Consider the following 24758-nt stretch of genomic DNA (forward strand, 5'->3'; position numbering starts at 1 on the left):
TCACTATGAGTTGAGACAGACTTGATAGCACTTAACAACAATAACAACAGGGAAACTCACTCCGAGTCCGAATCAACTAGATGACTGTGGGGTTTGTTTGTTGGTTTTGGGTTCTCACAGGCTAATCTCTGTTTTAATAAACAGAAAATCTGCCAATTTGAGACCAGCTACATCTGCAAAACTCCTTTACATTTGGCAGATTACGTAGTCTAATCACAGAATTGTGTCACCCTTTTTGTCCACATTCAAGGGGAGGAAATTATATAAGGGTGTGGATCACTGAGGATCATAGAACTCAATCTACCACAAGGTGTATGCATGAGACTACTCACTGAAGCATTGTTTGCTGTGGTAAGGTTCAGGAAGGGCTCTGGAAGCACGTCACTGGGGAATGGATGGTTGTGGTGGTAGTGTGCCGTAAAGTCGACTCCGACTCATAGCGACCCTGTATAGGGTTTCCGAAGCTGTTAATCTTTACGGGAGCAGAACACCTCATTTTTCTCCCATGGAACAGCTGGTAGTTTCAAACTGCTTACCTTGAGGTTAGCAGTCTGACTCATATCCAATACACTACCAAAGTTCCTTGGGGAATGGATACAAAAGTGATAAATGTATTCCAAAGAGAAATATGCTATTTTTAGACTCAATATATTTTAAGTATTCACAGCAGCATGAATTAGTATGAAGAACATAGCACCAAGTGAAAAGGGTGTAAAACAATGAGATCTATATAGCATACTATCATTTATGTACTCGGCAAATATATCCACACTAAAATAATACATACATTTTACAAGGACATATAAAAGACAATGAAAGAATATGTTTTAAGCATATAACAGGAGTGTGTGGTGAGAAGAATTAGTGGAGAGAATAGAGTTCAAAAAACAATTCAATCAATCATTATATCAAATTCTTGCTAGATATCATTGTTCTAAGGAACCTTGTTAGTATCGTGGATTACAGTAGTTCAAATCTACTCCACAGGAGAAAGATGAGGCTTTCTGCTCCAGTAAAGATTTACAGCCTAGGAAACTCCATACAGGATTGCTGTGAATTAGAAGCAATTTGATGGTACACATGCACCAACACCAGCATCATTATTCTTGATATTTTGTTAGGTATGCATTGAACATACTTACTATGACCAATATATATCCTGACCAATGCATAATTGATATTAAGCATCATATAAAACAATGTAATCTAACATAATATGGGTTTCATTCGGCATTTCAATTTTTTGAAAAATGTCATCTGGATTTAAGGACATTATTGTATATGACCCATCATGTGCCTAGCATTAATAATATTTGCATTGCTTTTATGCTTTAGAAATGATTTTAAATCACTTTTGTCTTAGTTATTTTATTTTATTTTTTTTTTTGGTAAGTTATATGTACCTTTTCATTGATTTTCATCTCTAGCACATATACAATTTTAGGAATTCCTTGGGTGTCCTTAGAAATTCAATGTAAATTTATGTGCGCCATAAATTATGAAATATCCTGCAGTCCAAATCCTTCATTCCTAATGCTTTTGACTTCAATTGGAACCTCAGAAAGGAAGGAAGTTTAGACACACTGATCATATGGTGATTGCATCTGGAGGAAGGGCCGGCAAAGGAAGAAGACTATGCATATTTGATCATAGATCATAGAGACTAACAGAGCTTCAAATTCCCTCTTCAGGAGACTTCTTAGTCTCCCAAGTAAAATTGGAGGCCTAAATTATACATTTGGCCTGACTTGTGTCAATAGATTTACAAAAGAAATGTTTTAAAATTTCTATTTTGGCTAGGACAAGAACTGTGTCAAAAAGTTTCACGATAGAAGTAAAACATTTAGAAAATTGCATCGCTTTTTTATGACATGCTATACAAAATATATTAGAATACATAAATGATTAATCAAAGTGTTATTTTTTTTCCTTCCAGATGAATGTGATTGCAGACAGAGACTTGTAGGATATTTATCACAAAGGACTATCTTCTCTTTTTGAAGTATGTATACGCAGTGATGGGACATAAGAATTTTCTCAAAGACATTTGCTCTCTGCAGTTAAAATAAGACGTTGATGTAAAGTTACAGTATTCACTTTGTTGATACAGTGCTATACATTTTAGAAAAGAAACTTTAGGTAACAGAGCAAGGGAATGTTTGTATCTAACCCTTTTTCTTCCATCTTTCTTTCTTCCTTTCATTTAATGACTATCTTGTATGTCCATCCACATTAACAATAATGGACTTATGACAAAAGTAGGACATCATGCTTGGTAAAGTAGAGCATCTGTGAAGAAGAGGAAGGTTTTTTCCCCAAAGCACACACAGAGAAAGCCTACTCTTAGAGCTGGTGCCCTACAGTAGGACTTCTAGTCTATTAAACTGTGAGAAATAATAAATTTATTGTTTTTAAACCACTAAGGAACTCTGGTAGCGTAGTAGTTACAGTCAGGCTGCTAACATTAAGGTCAGCAGTTCAAACTGACCAGCCGTTTTATAGGAGAAAGATGAGGCTTTTTGCTCCTGTAAAGATTAACATCCTTGGAAACCCTGTACAGGGTCACTATGAGTCGGAATCGACTCCACGGCACATAACCACCAACATATGGATATATAAAGAAACTTGGGAATACTCATAAACTTGATCATTTGTGTATACACTGTGTTCTAAATCCATTGACTTTGACTAAATTCCAACTTATAGCAACCCTACAGGACAGAGTAGAACTGCACCCTAGGTTGGCCAAGGGTAGACTCGTTGATGACACTGACATGTCTTTGTCTCACTAGATGACTTGTGGGTTCTAACCACCAATCTTTAGGTTAGCAGCTGAGAACTTAACCAGTGCACTACCTGGTTCCTTTTATAAAGGAAAAAGGATATAAACATCCAGAATATTTCCCGTCACATTGTAGTCTTTGATTTATTAGGATACTATTGTAATTACTTTTTAGTAGTTAAGCACAACTTTCTATATGAGTTTTTAATATGAGTTTTTCAATATCAGTGTCATGGCTGCCATACTCTAAGATACTTTTGTTTTGGTCTATCTGCTTTTTGTTCAATTGTTTGACAATAAGTTATGTAATCAATATGGTTGTATTAATAACCATGTATAATAAATATTGTTTCTGGAAAAGTTTCTTTATCTGATTTCTCAAGTTTTATCATACATTTCTATGCAGATTCTCTTTTATCTTTATTAAACTTTATTACAGCAAACCAGCTGAATCCAAATAGTTACACTAATAAGTTGTATGTATCTCTATGACTCTGCACTTTCCCAAGTATTTTCTTATACATTATGGCACTGAGAGGAAGTACAATTTTATGCAAGTACTGACATTTAGAAATAATGCTTTATTTACACAGCTGGCTTCTTCTTTTCTTTCTTTTTTTCAGATAGGTGGTTTGTTTTAAGCAATTATTTTCTCTATACACCTGGGTCATCATCTGTTCCTAAAGGAATATATTAATTTCTTACTTCTGAATTTCTGTGACAGCTTAATTTGAAAGTGAAAAGAAAACATAATTCCTTTGATCTGGCTGTCGTTTTTTACCCGTTTATTCAATGTGGTCATCTCCTTCAATGTTTTATCAAAAAAAAAAAAAAAAATCCAAGAATTGTGATATCTTCTGTATTCTCTTGATATTTTTTTCCCACACATTTTCTCAAGGAGCATTAATTACAAAGAACCTAGTTTCCCTTTATGTAATAATTTTTGCATAATAAAAACATCACCTGGTGTTGAGTGTTCAACAGTTGCCATTATAACACATCCCTAAAAGTTTAACGTGGCTTTGAAAATTTCATTTTCATAAGACATATCTGCTTCCTTTCTAGAAGTTGAAGGGCGATCATGTTTTTCAATTATTAATTTATTCTTCTTCTATAGGTAAAAATGCAGGTATTTCATATAAATATAAAATGCTATTCCCTGTAAGAATCCTGGCTTGGCACTGTTGGATAAACACTGGACCACTAACCACAAGGTCAGTGATTCAAACCAGCCAGTTATTTTTTGGAAACCCTATAATGGGTCAATATGAGTTGAAATGGACTCTATAGCACTTAACAACAACAACGATTCCCTGTAAGAACAGCAGAGACATGTTTTAAGAGCCTCATTTCACTTCTGTTCTTTTGGTTAAAGTTCTATATTGATGGTTAACTTAAAATTACACTGGGGCTACAGTTACTTCAGTTTCTACTGAACTTCCTGCTCTTCAACTTGAATTCCATATTGCCCATAAATATCCTAGTCATTTGTAATAATAAGATACATTTCTTTTACAACTAAAAATATAGAGTATAGTCAAGTCAGATTTTCTGGGTTTGAATCAAATGTTTTACTGTTTTCTAGTTTCTCTGCATTTCAATTTCTTCACCTGCACAGTGGGGATAATATTCCCCACCTCGTGAGCTGTTGTGAGGAATCAGTGAGGGAATGATTAAAAACTTAGACCAGTAACTGCTTTATTCTTAGTGCAAAATAAATGTTATCTATAATGACTGTTTTGTCTGCTTCACAAATGTTACTTTGGGAAAAATGCTTGCAAGGAATAATTTATAAGACAGATAATAGTAATACTATTAGTATCTATTCAGGTTTTCCTGTGTGTCATGTACACATGTCTTATTGAGTCACTGTAACAGTTCTTCAAGGTTAATAGTCACATTTTATAGAACAAAAATTTGAGACCAAATGACTTGTCTAACATCACACAGGGATTGGTCGCTCTAATTGCAAAGTCTATATGATTTATCGAATATAAACTAGAAGTTATGGAATCTCTTAAGATGCCTACTCTACAAATCTCAATTGTTCCTTCACAGTTTTTTTCTTTAATTTATTATCATTCTTTGAACAACAGCACAAAAAAAATCTTAATTATCCGTGTGATTATGTTCTCATTTCGAAACCTGTTATTGTCATGATAGAATTAATGTTTCTACAGAAAAAAATAAATAAATAAAGGTAGTACTTAGGTTCCCAGTACAGCATGAACACTAACTAACACAGAAAGCTGTTCATTTAAAGAAACTGCATTCGACCCCTTTTGTTTTAAGAGTTTCAATATTCTAATAAGGTAAATATGTATTACAGCAATATAAACATTTTGCAATATTGGCTTATATGAAAGAAAATGCACTCTATGGCAAATTGTAAGAAGGCAGTTTGGAGAATGGAGGAATAACCAAGCCTCCAATTTCAGCTGTGCAGGCTTTTGCTGAAAAGACAAATTCTTTGCCTCTGATAGACACAGTCTAGTGTTATGTGAACCATGTGTGGTACCACCAAGAAGAGACCCAGATATCATTTTTTACTCGCTGGGACAGTGGAAACAAATCTGTTGACTTGGGAAGTATACAAATGAATAGGAGTTGGCTGTTCTTAAATGCCCAAATTACTCTAGTTTCACAAACTGTGAAAAGAAAATGCTGAAAATATAAATGCAGCGTTTGCCTGAAGTACCTGAAATTTTCTTTAACTGGAGTGTGGCTATTGTTGAGTGCCATGGAATCAGTTCAGATTCCTAGTGATATTGTATAGGGTTTCCAAGGAGCTGTTGGTGAGTTTGAACTGCCACCTTGTGGTTTACAGTCTAGTGCTGATCCTACAGTGACATGCCAGTTATGTTGTTGGTATGTGCTGTGGAGTCAGTTCCGACTCATAGGGACCCTGTACAGGGTTTCCGAGGCTGTAAATCTTTACGGGAGCAGAAAGCCTCATCTTTCTCCCATGGAACATCTGGTAGTTTCGAACTGCTGACCTTGCAGTTCACAGCCTGATTTGTAACCACTACGCTACCCGAGCTCAAGACCCCTAAAAATTTTGTTTTGTTCATTCATTGATTCAACATGTGCAGTTCTTACCCTTGAGACTATATATTCTGGTGAAAACTGTGGTTTAAAAGACAGTAATTTAAAATATAATTGCCTTAATGGTGGAAGACTATTTCAGTAGCTCTTTAAGAAACACCAAATCTAGTATGGAGAAAGGGCAGTGGGGTTAGAGCTAGTACAAGTCAGTGTGGGGGTAATGTCCTTCATGCTTAGAACATAGGTTTTTATGCAGAGAGCTAAGTCCTGGCACTGCCAATTACTGTTTTTTTCCTGATTTGGGGAAGTTCCTTAACGTCACTGTTTTTTGTTTCATTGCAAAAGAGTATTAATAATAATCAGTTAATGCTGTTGAGAATTGAAGAAATCAATGAATGCATGGTGGTGGTGGTGGTTGTGTGCTGTGGAATCAGTACTGATTCATAGCGACCCTGTAGAAGGTTTCTGAAGTTGCAAATCTTTCTCCCATGGAGCCACTGGTCGATTCGAACTGCTGACATTGGGATTAATAGCCCAAATCTTCGTAACCCAGTACATTACCAGTGCTCCTTAATTAATGCATAAGGCTTAAAATAAAGCTTAATACACAGAAAGTACTCAATATATTTTAAGAGTAACTGTTTCAAGCCTCAATTGAGACTTGAAAAGGAGGGAATGTGTTTTAAGCAAAGGAAAAGCCTACACAAAAATCTCCAGGGTAGAAAAAGATTTGCCATGTGGAGGGAACTGGGAAATGGTAATATTGAGATTGGGAGGGGAGAGATGGAGGCCAGAGGACAGATGATTGCCAGGTAATAAAAGGCTTTGTTAACTTCATTAAGGAGTTTTTGACTGTTCCTCCAAAACCCTACACAGGGTCACTGTGGGTTGGAACTGACTCGACAGCATTTAACAACAACAAGCCTTGTTGGGACTCCAGGTGGGGTGCTATAGGAACAGCACTGGACCACAAAGTTGGTCTTAATCACAGGGTCACTTGTTCACATTCACCAGCTGCTCCTTGAAAACACTATACAGGATCTCTATGAGTAAGAATCATCTGGAAGGCAATTCACAACAAGGGTTGAAGAATGGCAACTAATAGGGTTTAAGTAAGAGAGTAATATGATAGAATGTGCATTTTGGTGGAATCTCTGCCTGCCTTAGGTTGAGACTGGAGGGGTAAAGAATAGGACACAAACAGGACATACTAGGAATAATGTACAATTAACCAGATGTAGAAACTTCAGGTTTGAGAAAGATTCTCAAGGCAAAGGTGCATAGCTGCTGCTTAAATATGGAATTAAAGGAGGAGGTAGTGCCTTAGATGACTGTCTTAGGGACTGAGAGGTTGATATTGAAATCCATCATCAAAGTATTAGGAAGAAGCAGGCTGAGGTGTTGGGTAGGTTATGAATTAGATTCTGCATATGCTATGGACTGCTAATCGCAACGTCTGTCATTTAAACCCACCAGCTGCTCCTTGGAAACTCTATAAAGGGTTGTTATGAGTTTGCACTGACTTGAAGGCACCTAACAACAACAACATGTATATTTTTAAAATGTAGGATGAGTCAGTCAAGTTGAAAGTTACTCAGAATTTAAGTAAAATAAGAACAGAAAACTGCTCAGTGATTTTGAAAATATTTAGTGAAGTAGATCTTCACCCTAAAACAAACAAGATAGCTAATAATATTGTACTTCATGTTCTAAATTGTATTAAATCTCTGTTTGATTTGCCAATGCTTACCTTGCCTACATGGATGAATCAGAAAGGATAATACATACATTCACACTCTTAGTGCAAACTACAAAAAATAAATAAATATACATGATCTGAATGCATAAAACAATGAGTGAGTTTTTAAAAAATGATTCATAAAAATCATTTTGAAACAGGCGATTACAGCTCAAAGATATTTTATACTTCATCTAATACATCTAGTAAAATGAGACTGTCTGAATACATCTAGTCAGTCTCATTTTACTAATGAGGAAATTAAATAGTAGTGAAGTCAAATCAAATTTATCTTCCTTTTATACTTTAGGATAAGCTTTATTTCTTTTGAATGTGTGCTGTATTTTAAAATTCTTTAAGTCCCTACCCATGAAATCCACATGTAGAATATAATATAAAAGCAACTTGAGTAAAACCACTCTAAACATGTGCTTAAAATTTTTTGTACATATAAATAACAGGAAAATATTGCATATGTTTTTAAAATCTTTGCTATATAATCAGAGGGTTGGTGTTGCTGTTTAACTGCTGCCAAGTCGGTTCTAACTCGTAGTGACCCAGTATAGAGTTTCCAAAGAGCAGCTGGTGGGTTTGAACAAATGACCTTGTGATTCAAACTAATTTTGAGGTCCAATGCATTATCCTGCAGTGCCACACCAGATTTCAGAGGGTAGTTAAATAATGTTTGTAAAAATAAACTTTATGGTTAATGGGAAATATAACTACCAAGACTAGAGAGTTAACTAAATCACATTTCATAAGGTGAGAGAGAATGCTAATGAAGAACACCTCACATTCATAAAAAAAAAATTGCCCTTCAAATGCTAGTGCCTTCTGTGCAAGCCTTTAGTTTCCCTTCATGTATTTTTATTTTCCATGCGACGAAGCAAGCCACAAGAAATGAACAACAGAGAACACAGTCCAAATAAGCCCAAGGAAACCTAATTTAAGCTCTTTGTTTATGTGATTTGTCTACAGAACATTAGAAAGAACTGTATTTGCCAGTGGGTTGGAGCAGTGTATTATTTTTGAATCAATCTTTCCTTTTTTCCAAGTTCCTAATACTTCTCATTCTGCCTTAGTCAGACACTTGAATGGTGAAAGTTCTCTATTATTCATCAAATACCTCAAGCTGTTCTTGTCTAGATTCTCAACTCATTTCCTTCAGATATTCCACAAAAGCACAGCCAAAAAACTCCTCTGCCAGGTATGAGCCCATCTGAATAAAGAACACCGAAGCCAGAAATTATGAAACAGGGAAATGGACTGGAAACCTGTACTTTTTCAATACCTGCAGTTTGTTTACTTTGTACCAGCTGTTAAATCCTACCCTACTCTAATAATCTAATTATTCGTCTTCCTCTTTTTTTTTTCAGTTTTCCTTACTAGCAGGAAATAATGGCTTCCCCTGAGATGAAGGACCAATCCGTAAGATGAGCTAGGCTAATGGTGTTTAGTTCTAAGAGTCAGCTAGCTAATTGTTTATAAAGCATATGAAATTAGAAAATTACAAGTTTGGACTAAGATTCAGCATACTGGGTAAAATGTCCATAAACTGGGTGAATCAGTTTTTTGAAATGCTAGTTTCTAACCCAGATGCTCTGTTATGTAAGTTTTTTTTTTTTTTTTTAATTCAGAATATTTAAGTAAGACATAAATGTAAAACAAAATATTATTTTACACTAAAATTTTGTTATATTGCATGTCTTATTATTAAATAACATGGTTCACTGGACTCCAGTAGGGATAAAACATACTAAAACATTTACTTTTTCTTTTCTTTATTTAGTTTTAGCCCTATTTCTTAGCCCTTTAGAGATATGATATATTGTGTGACTTGAAGACAATTTTACAACAACAAAAAATATACGTTGGCTTAGAAAACTAAAATTCCTGAAGAAGAGAGGACTTTCAGAAATAGGATAACTATTATAACAATTCTGATTAAGATTTCAAAGATCAAAAGCTTTCCAGATACATCAAACTCTAAGTAAGAGAGTTTGATTAATATTGACATTTTAACTAATTATGTGGCTTCCTATAGACATAGTTTTAAAATACCCATAAAGCTATGAAAACCAAAAGCTACTCTTTTCATAACCTTTAACATAAATTTAATATTTCACTCAAGACAGATGTCTAAGGAGGAATTTTCTTGACAAAACAAAAAAATAATAGGCTCAATGTTACAATGGTTAAATATGCCTAGCTGAAGACAATGTATAGATCACACGAACCCTGAAAGGCTACATTTGAAGTCCTAAGTTCTATAATTTAAACACTAAAAGTTCTAGGATTTTGTTTTTAAAATAAAAATGCATTAGTAAATTTTGTTTTCAATACTGTCTTATGTATTTCTGGACAAAGAAATTTATTAAGAAGTTAACTCTTTCCTCAAAGAATATAGAATATATCACAAAGCAAAATCATGAACAATATGAGCTATTACTTGGAGAACTCAGAAGGAAGGATGTCTGAAAAGGTTTCATGTAGGGAAATGTGAATGAAGATGTAACTGAGATCAGCGATTGCATAAGGTGAGTGAACAGTTGAAGTGGGAAACACTGCTAACCCAAAGGACAGCAGGTCAAAGCCACTAGCTGCTTCATGGGAGAAAATGAGACGGTCTGCTTCCATAATAGTTGACTACATTAGAAACCCTATGGAACAGTTCTACTCTAGCCTATAGGGTCTCTATGGGTCAGAATTGACTCCACAGCCATGGGTTTGGTTTGGGTTTCATGAGGAAAAAGAATTCCAATAAAACAAAAGTCAACAAACATTGCCCATAGAGACAGAGGCAAGGTAAAGATACATATAAATATTGAAAAAGACTAAGGTCAAGGAAATATTTACTAGGTTGTCTCATTCTTTATATGAAAACAGAAACTAGTTTACCAACTAGTAGAAAAGTAGTCACAGAGGAGTTTGAGAGCTAATGAACAATTGAAGGCTTGACCACCCAGTTGTACCTTGAAAGAAAAAGTTGACGATCTACTTAGGAAAACTCTCCATTGAAAATGCCATGGAGCACAGTTCTAGTCTGACACTGCTGGAATCAACTCAAGGGGAACTCGTATGCGATATAGCATTATGAACTTGAGCTTTGGCACCATTTACCTACTGGCAGAATTCTGATTCTGTCACTTATTGGTTACATAACATTGGACATGAATCTGGATTCCTCAGTTTTATCATCTGTGAGATGGGGGGAAATATTTATTTTGTAGGAAAGTTGCAAGGATTTATTAAGTTATTACAAACAATGACTGGAACATTGCTTGAAATTTAGTGAATGACAATAAACACTAGCTGACATTATTGCTATTATTATTATTGCTATTGGTAGAAAAACTTTGGGAGGACTCACCACATAACTTAATAAATTCGTGAATAATGAAGGATGGTTAAGTAGAGAGAGCAGTCAATTATGTCTGCACAGTGTAAATGTTTTCAGCGAATTCTCCCTTCTCCTAATAGCATTTTACCTATGCTTTGTTAGAGAATGTATGACTTTACATTCGACTATACTTACATGTGTACAGGGTCTATCTTACTTGGGAGGTCTAAGATCCTAGATGGCAGTTGTTAGTTACCCTTGACTTGATTCCAACTAATTGCAACCTCATATATACAAGGAGCTCTGCTAGCGTAGTGGTTACAAATCAGGCTGCGAACCCCAAGTTCAGCAGTTCGAAACTACCATCTGTTCCGCGGGAAAAAGATGAGGCTTTCTGCTCCCATAAAGATTTATAGCCTCGGAAACCCTGTACAGGGTCACTATGAGTCGGAACTGACTCCACGGCACATAACAACAACAACATATACAGAGTAGAATTGCTCCAAAGGGTTCTCAAGGCTGTGACTTTGGAAGCAGATCATCATGCCTGCTTTTGAGGAATCTGGGTGGATTGAAACTGCCAACTTCTCAGTTAACAGCCAAGAATTTATTGTTTGCTCCATGTAGGGACTCCAGAAGATTGTGCCATTATTAATTTGTTTTCAGATCTTCAAAGCATGAGAAATAGTGTTTCACCAATAGTAGATATTTACTACCTTTAAACAAATAAATGATGGCGTATTTTGAATAAATGAATGGTTGTTGAAGGGCCAAGATGGGGTGGAGCCTTTAAGCAGAGATGAAAGACTAAGTCTTTGGATGTTCCCACTGAGATGAAGGTTGTTGTTGTTGTTAAGTACCGTGGAGTCAGTTCCAACTCATAGTGACCCTACACAAGGTTTCCAAAGCTGTGAATCTTTACGGGAGCACACCACCTCATCTTTCTCCCACAGAACCACTGGTAGTTTTGAACTGCCGACCTTGAGGTTAGCAGGCCGATTCGTAACCACTAGGCTACCAGAGATGAAGGTTGGAAGAGGGAAAATAACCTACCAACAGGGGTGGCTAGAGTATTAGGAGGAGAAACAAGTTTGAAGACACCTTGAATTGGAAGTTGGAATGGTTGGTAAGAAACTTTGGCATTCACAAAGACTGTTTTCTGTATAAGTTCATAATAGAGCATTTGTACCAGGTTTTTGGTGTATGATTTTTTTTTTTTTTAATGCTCTCTAAACACATCAATGAAGAATTCCCTAAGAAAATCTCTAAATTATAATATCTGCTATTTTATCAGAAGGAAAATAAATAATCAATACCATGAAATCAGCATGTATTATAAATGCATTTGGATGAAATGAAAATATTTTCCTTGCATTGATTTTCTAAGTCTCGTAAGTTTGGGTCTTCTTGGTTATTTCATAAAAATTTAAAAGGCCATAAACTGGTAGTGAATTCCTTTCTAAAAAATACTAGTGCCTTCTACTTACACAATATTGACACAAAGATATAGTTTGTTAGGATTTCATCAAAATGCCAAGAAAGGTTTTTTAAAGAATAATTAGTCTAGCAGTCAAAAAGCACTTTAGTTCTTTGGGATATTTGTATTGTGTGTACTTGTGAGGAAACAAGAAACAGTATTTTCCCTTAGTGGCTTTTCCTCATGTAACATATGATATTGATGAAAGACTCTAAAAAAATCAAGAAAATTATATACTCAAACCAAAATATTTGAAAAGTCACTAATGTTTAGCATTCTATAAAATAAAAAGCATAGAATTACATCACTTTCTGATTTTCTGTTGCATAATAACAACATTTGACTGTGGGTGGGGCCACGGAAGGGACAGAACTCAAACAGAATTTAGATGGAGTATACTCAGGGTATTTTCAAAGAGTTCAAGGAATAGTTTAAAATAAATAACAGAAAATAAGTATAATTTTGAAAGAAATATTTTTTTAAGATTAGAGACTTTAGGGGTAGTTTCAGTCTTGGTCTATGAGATACATCTGAAACCCCTAACCTTACAGTTAGAATCCTCCATATATAGACTCTTTATTGTTGTGTGCCGTGGAGTCAGTTCCGACTCATAGCGACCCTCTGCATAGGGTTTCCGAGGCTGTAAATCTTTACGGGAGCAGAAAGCCTCGTCTTTCTCCCACGGAACAGTTGGTAGTTTTGAACTGCTGACCTTGCGGTTCGCAGCCCGATTTGTAACCACTACGATACCAGAATAGAGCTCCTTATAGTATGTTTATATTACACAAAACCACCCCTCCTTAGCTACAGCTAACTGGACCAGGGATAGGCAACTCATTTGGAAGACCAATATAGAGGTGAGGCAGACCTACTCAGAATCTCCCAGGAATTTGAAATAGGGGCATAGGAGTTGAGTCAATTAATTAAGAACATTGTGCTGAGAAGTTTTCATGCTATAGAGGTCCAGGGCACCATATTGGTGGAGTCAGGCCAGATTTGGTGTAATGAAAGTAGAAGGAATCAGGATGGAGACTACCAAACCCCAGCTGGCATCCAGTAGACCCTATAGACCAGAGTAGAAATGCTTCCTCAGGTTTCAGAGGCTGTAAATCTTTATGGGAGCACACAGCCTCATCTTTCTCCTGTAGAGTGATTGGTGGGTTTGGATCACCAGCACTGAAGATAGCAACTCAATGCTTAACTCACTATGCCACAGATGGAGCATGTTGTTGTTAAAAGCCGTTGAGTAGGTTCTGACCCATAGTGACCTGTATTGCATTTCCGAAGAGTGGCTGGTGAGCTTGAACCACCGACCTTGCAGATCAAACCGACTTTGCCATCCAGGACAGTGCCACAGCAATTTCCTGATTCTGTCCCATAGCAGGCCTGGTAGAAATTCTTCCTGTCCTAAGGTTCTGTGCGATATCCTTAGCTTTCCAATTGTTATTTTCTTTCTGCTCAAGCTACTTCCTGAGAGTTTCTGGGTTGTTTTGTTTTGTTTTCTTTAAGACCAAACCATCTCTGACTAAGTTACAAAATACATTCAAATGAGAAGCAAGCTAAAAATAAATAAATAAATAAGAAGCCAGCACTATGCATGAACAATTTAGCAAAAATAAACTTTACAAACAACACAGAGTCTTAGTGATAGTTTCATTTTTTGTCTTTCATAGATGATGAAATTATATATATATATAGTCCATGAAATATATATATATAGTCCATGGAGAGAAACCATATAACTCAAGTTCTAGTTACTTACCAGGAGATTTGGGGTTAGATGGCTTAGTTCCATGACCTGATCCATAACCTTTCCTAGCACCATTTTTATTTGATGACTATACAATAAGCACTGAACTGCAAATCACAAGGCCCATGGTTCAAGAAGCCAGCTGCTCCTTTGGAGTAAGATGAGACTCTCTGGGGCCATGAAGATTTAAAACTCAGAAACACTAAACAGGGTTTCTATGAGTTAGAACTAACTTCACAGCACTTAACAAGATCAAACAATGCAAAATGAAAGATTCTATATAAAAGACATATTGAAAATCTATTTCTTTTAAATAGAAGCATTTTGAACACATTTGAGGGTGCATTCTTTGGACTTCTTTTGTATCAAGTATTCATTAACTATTTAATTTCAGCATCCCTGTGGCTTTAAATGTTCTCTGTATGCTAGTATATGCAAAATTATACATCCAGGTCTGATATTTCCCCCAAACTCTTGAGTTTTATTTCCTACTTCTTATTTGACATCTCCACCTGGCTGTGTAATGTTGTTGTTCTTGTTGTTGTTGTTATGTGCCATTGAGTCAGTTCTGACTCATAGTGACCCTGTACAGGGTTTCCGAGGCTATAAATCTTTACAGGAGCAGAACGCCTCATCTTTCTTCTGTGGAACAGCTGGTAGTTTCGAACTGCTGACCTTTCGGTTCACAGCCTGATTCGTAACCACTACGCTGTGTAATGTTATTATTCTTAAGTGTTGTTAAATCAGTTCTGATCCATAGCCACCTTGTGTAAGGTCTTGGAGGAGCAGCTGGTGAATATGAACCACAAACCTTACAATCGAAACCACCTTGCATTATTCACAGAGCCACACCAGGACTCCAGAGGTATCACTAACTTGATTAGTACAAAGCTAGACTCTTGGTTCTCATCTCCAAACTGTTCTTTTCCTATATTTCCTATAAAAGAAAATGGCACTTCCATTCATGACTTACTTAGACTAAAACCTTAGCGTTACCCTTGACCTTGTTTTGCAATCCACATCCAATGCATTGCCAAAACACATAAGTTCTGTCTTCAAAATACATCCCAAACCTGCCTAGTTTTCTTCACTCTCCCACTGCCACTGAAGTCCTAGCCATCAGCGCTGGCTTCTAGTCCTGCCTTGTATAGTTTTCTCTCAACAGTCTTGTCAGAATAATTTCCCACACACAAATATGAGTAATGTAACATTTCTACTTCCCCTCTCCATTGATTTTAGATTACATATAGAAAAAAAAAAAATCAGTCTATCACTTTGTTTATTGTGTTAACTATATGCTTCCATGTTATAGAAAATTTTCAAGAAACCATTCTTTCACCAGTAAGAACAGTTTGAAATTATAGCTTAAAAACGATGTCAGTACCAGTGAAAATGCCAAACGCTAAGTCAACAGTGGGAGAAGGGAACATTCTGATTTTAAACCAATGTTGCTTTTCATATAAGAAAAAAATAGTTTTGAGTTAAAATGTTTTTATTTTGAATCATGTCCTTCACTTTAACCAAAATTGTTGTTGTTGTTGTTAAGTGCCATAGAGTCAGTTCTGACCCATAGCGACCCTGTCTAGGGTTTCCAAAGAGCAACTGGTGAGCTTGAACTGCCAACCTTGTTGTTCAAATGGCTTTGCAGTCTGTTGCATTAACCCACAGGGCCATAATTAGACAAAAGGAAAGATTACATAGGTGTTTTGATCCATCCTCAGTGTCCTTACTAAAAACGGTCATTAGTTTCCTGTCTAATTTCAGCAAACATGCAATGGGGCATTTTTTTCTGACACTGCCTTGATATCTTGGTGCTCTGATCGTCCAGCATTGCAGAACATCAAACAGGAGAAATAGAAGGAGTGCTTCGACTAGAAAAAGATGAATAAACTAATCCCCAAGATAGCAGAAGGAAGGAAATAACTCACTCCAGGAAAGATAAACCAAATACAGAATAGAAAAATGATAGAGAGAATAAAAAAACCTAAAAGTTAGTTATTTGAAAAGATCAACAAAATTGGCAAATATTTAGGCATATTGAGTAAGGAAAAAAAAAAAGAAAGAAGACTCCATTTACTAAAATCAGAAATGAAAGAGGGGCCAGTCTACAAAAATTGTTGTAGTTGTTGTTACGTGCCATCCAGTTGGTGATGACGCATAGTGACCTTAGGAACAACAGAATGAAACATTGCCTGGTCCTTTTCCAACCTCACTATCTTGTTGCTCTTGAGCCCATTACTGTTGTCACTATGCCAATTCATCTTGTTGGGGGTTCCTCTCTTTTTCGCCGATCCTCCACTTTACCAAGCACTATGCTCTGGTAGTGTAGTGGTTACGAATCGGGCTGCGAACCTTAAGGTCAGCGGTTCGAAACTACCAGCTGCTCCACGGGAGAAAGATGAGGCTTTCTACTCCCGTAAAGATTTACACCCTCGGAAACCCTATACAGGGTCGCTATGGGTCAGAACCGACTCGACGGCACATAACAACAACAACAACAATGCTCTTCTCCAGGGACTAGTCCCTCCTAATAATATATATGAAGTATGAGAGACAAAGTTTGGTCATCATGGCTTCTCAGGAGCATTCTAGATACACTTCTTCCAACACAGATTCGTTTGTTTTTCTGGAAGTCCGTAGTACTTTTAGTATTCTTCTCCAACACCGTAACTCAAATGCATCAATTTTTCTATGACCTTCCTTATTCATTGTCCAACTTTCACATGCTTATGAGGCTATTGAAAATACCATGTAGGAGGATACAAACAAATACTATGAACAACTGTCTCCTAACAAGCTGCATAACCCAGTTAAAATGGAAAATTTTTCTAGGAACACAGAAAATACCAAATTGACTAAAGAAGAAGTAGAAAACCTGACTAGACCTGTAGCAATTAAAAGATTTAATCAGCAATAAAAAAAAAAAAAAAATCTCCTACAGAGAAAAGTTTGCAAGATGGCTTTACTGGTGATCCTACTAAACATTTAAAATGTTAATACAAATACTTCTCAAATTCTTCAAAGACATAGAAGAGAAGAAACACTTCTTAACTTATTCTGTGAAATCAACATTGCTTTGATTCCAAAATCAGGCAAAGAGAAAGAAAATGACAGACCTACATAACTTATGAATATAGATTTGAAAATCCTCAAAACAAACAAACAACAAAAACAAACAAGCACCACCAACAAAAAAAACAAGGGAATTGAACTCAGCAGCATATTAAAGAAATAATTATCATGACCAAATGGAATTTTTACCAGGAAGTTAGTTATTTCTACTATAGGGTGATTTAGCATATGATAATCTATTAATGTAATATACCACACAAACATAACAAAGGCAAGAAAATCCACACAATTAACTTAGTTGTTGATAAACGAAAATAAAACATAAAAATGACAAAAACCAAACATTTTTTCACGATAAAAATACTCAGTAAATAGGAACAGAAAAGGGAACTTTCCTCATTGTGACAAAGGCCATATATTAAATCAAGAAGGAACATCAAATTTAAAGCTTTTCCAGTAATATCAGAACCACGAAAAGGACTCAAGCTCAGTTTGAACTACAAGATCAGGGGTTCAAATTCACCAGCCACTCCTCAGAAACCCTATAAAGGGTTGTTAACAATTTGGAACCGACTCGATAACACTTAACAACAATTCAATAATGTATTGGATATTCTAGCCAAAGCAATTAGACAAAAAGAGAAAGTAAAAGGCAACAAAATTATAAAGGAAGAAGTAAATCTATATTCACAGATGACGTGGTCATTTATCTAGAAATTTTGAAATAATCTATACCAAAACTGCTAAAGCAATTAAATGAATTTAGTAAAGGTTCAAGATACAAAATCAAAATTAAAAAGTCCGCTGCAATTCTATACACTGGCATTGAAAAATCAAAAAGGGCAATTAAGAGAACAATTTTATTTTTACAGTAGCATCAAAATTACTAAAATGTTTAGGAATAAATTTAACCAAAAAGGTATAATGTTGGAAACTGCAAACACATTACTGTAAGAAATAAAAGGTGACGTTGATAAAAAAGAAAGACAGTCCCATGGGACAGGTCTACTTCGTCCTGTAGCGTTGCTGTGAATCTGAATACACTCAAAGGCAGTGGGTTTGGTTTTTAGGTTTTTGTTATAAAGATAAACTTTTTTTATATGATTATTTCCTTCATTTTCTTATTTATTTAATACCCTGCCTTATTCCACCTAGAAGGTATTTAAAATAACTTGTTTTCTAGCGTTGCTCCAATGAGCGCTCCAAAGAGAGCTATTCTGTCAATGGTATGTCTTAAAGTTCTGAATTCACTGGAGGTAGTTATTTTCTGAGTCCTGGTGTGGTCATTGGGTTAATGTGCCGAACAGCAAAGTGGATTTGAACTGCAAAGTCGATGGTTCAAGCTCACCATCTGCTCTTTGGAGCCCCTATACAAAGTCGCTATGAGTTGGAATTGACTAGATGGCACTTAACAACAACAACAACGTTATTTTCTCATTATTCTTAATATTATTTTATCTAATGTAAAATAATGACTCCAGTTGTTGAGATGAAGCTTTTCAAGCTGCCACATCTTTCTGTGACTAGTAGGTTCAAGCCACCGACCTTTAGGTTAGCAGCCAAATGCTTTAATCATAGTCCCACCAGGACTCTTGATACCTTAGTATTTTGTTAATGCTGTCAATTTGGTTCTGATTTATAGCGACCTTATATAGGGTTCCCTAGGATTTACATATTTTTTGGAGCAGAAAGTTTCATTTTTCTCACTGGAGTACCTGGCGGGCTGGAACCGCGAACCTGGTGGTTCATAGTCTAGTGCTTATCGTATGGAGCCAAACAGCTCCAATGGCTTAATTGTTGTTGTTGTTAAGTGTTGTCGTGTCGTTCTGACTCATAACAGCCCTGTATAATGTTTTCAAGGAGCAGCTGTTGGATTTGAACAATCAACCTTTAGTTTTAACCTACATTGAGGTCCAATGCTTACCCTACAGTGCCACAACACCTTAATGGTGGTGTCTGGTGGCTGTGTGCCGTGGCTTGGGTTCCGACTCATAGCGACCCTGTACAGGGTTTCCGAGGCTGTAAATCTTTATGGGAGCAAAAAGCCTCGTCTTTCTCCCATGGAACAGCTGGCAGTTTCGAACTGCTCACATTGCGGTTCGCAGCCCGATTCGTAACCACTACGGTACCAGAGAGCTCACGACAGCTTAATAGCAGTGATTAATAAAGACACTGTTTTATGATTATTTAGTAGAATCGTTATTAGCTTTTAAAGCATAAAAGCCTTTTGTTTTTAACTTTTTCTTGTGATTTATGAGTCCTGGTGTTGCACTGTTGAATAAGCACTGGACTGCTAACCCACATGGTCGATGCTTCAAACCCACTATCAGCTCCTTGGAAACTGTATACAAGGTCATGGCCTCTTAACAACTACAGGAGCATTGTGATTTAGGTGAAACTCTACGGAGCAAATTGTTTTTGTTTGTAAAGCTTTTATTGTGAATTGAGTGATCGTTTACATGGGAGAACTATCATATTTCGTTTCATTGCTATAATTACAATCCCCTCCATGCATTGTCATTCAACAGTATTTGCTTCTATTCCCTCTCTCTCTTTTTATTATTGTTTGTTTGTTTGTTGATGTACACAAAACCACTCAGGAATATATAATTATTTAAACAACCCTAGGGCACATTCTGAAAAGTCTGCCTCCTGGCTGCCAACACTTACAAATTGGTTTGCTAACATTTTATACAAACATTTTGTCTGGTGACACCGACTGCATTTCTGACTGTGTATCAGCTCTCCACCCACTTCTTCTCTGGTTATTTTTTTCATTTGTGTTTTGTACTTTCTGAGTTTTGTCCCAGCACTGGCCTTTTGATCTCCCATGCTTGATTGTTTTAAAGAATACATACACCCTTGGTATTATTGTTCATTAAATATACCTGTCTATTGTTTGGCTAAAAGTTGACCCCAGGGGTGACGTCATTTCTTTGCTTAAAAGGTGTATAAGGGGCCATAGTCTAAGGGGTTCTATCAGTCAAAGTGGTCCTTAAGCTTCTGTGAATTGTTGTTGTTGTTGTTAAGTGCAGCCAAGTTGGTTGTGACCCATAGCGACCCTTATAGTGTTTCCGAGGAGCAGCTGGTGAGCTTGAGCCGCCAACCTTGCAGTTCAAATGGCTTTGCAGTCTGGTGTATTAACCCACAGCGCCACACCAGGATGTTTATTTGAGGATTTTGTTTCTAGGAGAATTCACAAAGAGATACAGTAAATAGGAGACCTTATTTATAAAAAAGAAATAATTCGTTAATTGCAAGTTTTGTAGAAGAGTAGAATATTTAGGGGAAATGATTTAAACAATTTTAATGTTATGAGTTTCTTATACACTAGTGTGTGTGAAAGAGAGGGTTTCAGGAGGAGTTTGGAATTTCCAATTCAATATACTCCTCTGTATTACTTGCTTTAGAAGTTGGACGTCAGAATTACTTAGTCCTGCTTCTGATCCTTTTCTGTTACTTACATGACAATAGTTAAGAAGACCTACTCAGTCGTAAAGTTTGCCTGATTTTCCAGGAACTGGTCATCTATTGTGTAAAGTAAGTTTATTATAGGTAGGCTTAGGGATAGTAATATGCAATAGTGTACAAAAGACTTCGGTTATTTTCCTGACAGAATGTGTGACGTATTGAATTTAACTGATTTATTTTAAATAGGTAATTTATTTTAAACTTTTTGTGTCAATAAATATATTCATAAATTTATCCGTAATAGCCTCGACTTAAGATATATTCATATTCATTATGACAAACTGAACTAATGACTCTTTTTTTTAATATATCTAGGTGGTGGGGGTGTGCATGGAGTCAGTTCTAATTCATAGTAATCCTGCATAGGGTTTCTGAGGCTATAAATCTTTACAGGAGCAGAAAGTCTCATCTGTCTCCCATGGAATGGCTGGTAGTTTCAAACTGCAGATTTTGAGGTTAGCAGCCCGACTCATAACCATTACACTACCAGAGCTCCTTGGTTAGAAATATGTAGTACATACAACACTGCATCACATAATTTGCTTATGTTCTTATATTCAGATGTAATGTGTCTAGCCAACAAAGACAAATACAGCTAAGATTTATAAAGATACTGGTAATAAAAAGCAATAGCAATGGATTATTTTCTTAAAAAAGAAGGTATTAGACTGACATCAGAGCTGAGTGGACTATGGAGTGGTCTGTGGGGTAGTCTTTGAAGAAGCACACTGGTTTAAGTCAGTAACTACTGGCACATTTAAAATCTTATTCTTATGTATAAAGATGTATAACTACTTAAAATCATTAAAATAAAAAAAGAGATATTTTAAAGTTGAATAAAAAATATACAGAGTTCACATTAAAAACATTAGAAGGAAGTTATATGTAAATCCACTTTGGAAATGGTGACACTGTGTGTCACTTTAGAGACGCAGGTTTAACATAACACAACTCGGTTTTAGAGTTGGAGGGCTAGGCTCTAGGCTCTGACTTGTTGCTCTGTAAGTCAATTAATCTCTCAGTTTTATCAAGGTCACCATAGAAATAATGAAATCCACCCTTTCCACTCCACCGATGGTCAAAATGACAGGTTATTTGTGAATGTGCTTTGGGAGATGTAAACTTGAATAAAGAACTATTACGATACTTTCAAGTTATTTTAATAGCCAGACTCAACTCCTATTGCCTTTCGAGTGTCTTTATTAAATACTGGAAAACATGTACATCTCAGGTATATTTTTCATTATGTTCAGTTGTGGAAATATAGCCGCACTTGCATGGCTACAGTTAAGGATTCTTTCCTTCTTACACTTAAGTAATTATTAGATAGAAAGTAACTATTCACCATTTGAACAAGGAATCTACATAATTTTTCAAAATTTTAAAACATTTGGTAGCAAAAGTATTTTTAAGACTCAGGTGGTCTGTGTTGTAGCTTTGTATTTTGGGATTTGGCAGAGTTTGAACTGTTCAAGCTCACCAGCTCCTCCTCAGAAATCCTATATAAAGTCGCTATGGGAAAGAATTGAATCAACAGCAATAACAACAACAACTGAAAGTTGAAGGAATCCTTGTAGTGCAAGGAATTATTAATTAATTGGGCTGCTAGCAAAAGATCAGGAGTTCTAATCTAGAAGTTGCTCCATGGGAAAGAGATGAGGCTTTCTGCTACTGTAAAGAGTTTTAGCCTCGGAAACCCTATACAGGATCTCTATGATTCGGAACTGATTCAAGCACACACAATTGGGTGTGAGAGCTCTGGGAGCGTAGTGGTTACAAATCGGGCTGCGAACTGCAAGGTCAACAGTTCGAAACTACCAGCTGATCTGCGGAAGAAAGATGAGGCTTTCTTCTCCCGTAAAGATTTACAGCCTCGGAAACCCTATACAGGGTCGCTATGAGTCGGAACCGACTCCACGGCACACAACAACAACAACAGCAACAACATTTTGTTGAATGGAGGAGTCCTGGTGTGGTGCTGTGGATTAATGCGTCAGACTGCAAAGCTATTTGAACTGCAAGGTCGGTGGTTCAAGCTTACCAGCTGCTCCTCAGAAACCCTATACAGGGTCATTATGGGTCAGAACTGACTCAACAGCACTTAACAACAACAACAACAACTGTAGGATAAGCATTAGATAGCTCACTGCAAGGTTGAAGGTTCAAACCCACCAGTCACTTCTCAAAAATCCTGTTCAGGGTGGCCATGAGTTGAAACCTGGCACTTAACAACTAGAACTCAAAGTAGAAAGTATGGGGATTAGGGCAGAGATTCCTATTAGCTTGTCTTCTCATGGGAGAATGTAAATTACATGTAAAAAATGAACTTATTTATATGCCTTTCAGAATAACCTTATGAAATTAAATAGATATTCAGGAAGAAGTTCTTGAAAGAAGTATTATTGAATACAGAGTTAAAAACAACAAAAACATAAATAAAAGCAAAAAAAAAATACACAAAAGTATCCATCCAAATTGTGTAGAATATAAAACTTTGGAAAGATGCCAACAAAATATAAAATAAAATGAAACGTATTTCAGGTTCTAGAACTGGTTCATTCAGTTTATATATATGCTTTATGTAAACATTTTAAATGCATGTATTAGAAAAACCTGACATGTTAACTTTTTATAAAATCAACCATGTATCTATAAATACTCGGTAAAACTTTGAGCAACATTAAAAGTGATCTGACTTGAGGCGGAATCTAATTTACTTATTAAAAATAAACACAAGTACTGGTGCTTTCATGATTTCCACCACCAGCCACAATAAAATCAAAAGACAAGGCCATTGCTACGGTACAATTTGGATACATTATGCATCTCTGATGAAATTAAGAAATTAAAATTGCACACCAAATTCTAATAAACAATATGCAATTGGTGAGTGTGTTTAACTTTTTTGAAAGGAAAGCAGTTCTCACTCATAGGGTTTACGAAGCTATGGGAACAAGTCTCTTGAACACTGACAGATAAGGATGGATGTAAAACTGTTGAAAATTAGAACCACAAGAGCAGCAATTCAAACCCACCAGCTGCTCCCTGAAATAAAGAGGAGATATTCTGCTCCCATAAAAATTTACAGTCTTGGAAACACTAAATAGGATTGCTATGAGTTGGAATTTACAGTCTTGGAAACACTAAATAGGGTTGCTATGAACTGGATGGCAGTAGATTTTTTGGGTAATGATTATATATGTTTTGGATGAACATCACATATATAGTTAGAAACTTTAGAGTTCTTCCGATAATTGTGAGTTGTTATCAATTAAGTGATACATTTATTCATATAAATAATCAACTCATACAATTCCTACATAAAATATAAATGAGTAATATTCTAGATGTGTTGGTGACATCTAGCATATTCTAGATACAATTAGTTTTCAAAATTTTAAATAAATAATCCATTAAAAATAAAATAGTTAAATTCAATAGTTCATACATTCTGCTAAGAAAATAACCAAAACCTGGTGTCCACTATGTGTCAGTGCATTACTGTACCTAAGGATATATAAACAGGCACTTTACAAATGGGCACCTTTTAAAACAGCTTGTTATCATTCAAACTTTACAATAATGAAAATAATCTTTACTGCTTTCAACTTGCTTCATGATTTTCAATGGAATGAAAATCTAAAGATCAAAACTGTTCATTAATGCTGAGTCTTTCTTTAAACAATGCTCCCAGTCACTCTCCAGCCAGTTCTCTTTTCCAGAAGAAACAATTGCCAGTTGCTTTCATGCAGCCCACATTGAATTTTGACAAGGAAACAAAATGATACAAGGCCAACAAATACCAGAAGAGTAACGCAAGGAATTTCATCTCAAACTGAGAGCACACAGTCAAGCAGTGGCAATTTGAAAGCTGACTCTAATCTTGATTTTGATCACCTACAACAATGCTGATGTCGGATGGATCTTGGCTGAAAGCAGAGAACATCAGAAAGATGTTTACCTGTGCTTTATTGACTATGCAAAAACTTTCAATTGTGTGAATCATGACAAGCTATGGACAACATTGCGATGCATGAGTATCCTGGCACACTTAATTGTGCTAATGAGGAATCTGTACCTGGA

At 36.0% G+C, this 24758-nt stretch overlaps 1 protein-coding gene across 1 annotated transcript in view; it reads right to left on the reverse strand.

Moving 5' to 3' along the window:
- The window catches only part of GPC5 (glypican 5), a 1926732-nt gene that overhangs the window by 58898 nt on the left and 1843076 nt on the right, over positions 1-24758 (reverse strand). The gene's annotated exons all lie outside the window — the stretch shown is intronic.

This window comes from Chrysochloris asiatica, unplaced genomic scaffold (genome assembly GCF_000296735.1).
Source record: "Chrysochloris asiatica unplaced genomic scaffold, ChrAsi1.0 scaffold00005, whole genome shotgun sequence".
In the NCBI taxonomy this organism is placed as follows: domain Eukaryota; kingdom Metazoa; phylum Chordata; class Mammalia; order Afrosoricida; family Chrysochloridae; genus Chrysochloris; species Chrysochloris asiatica.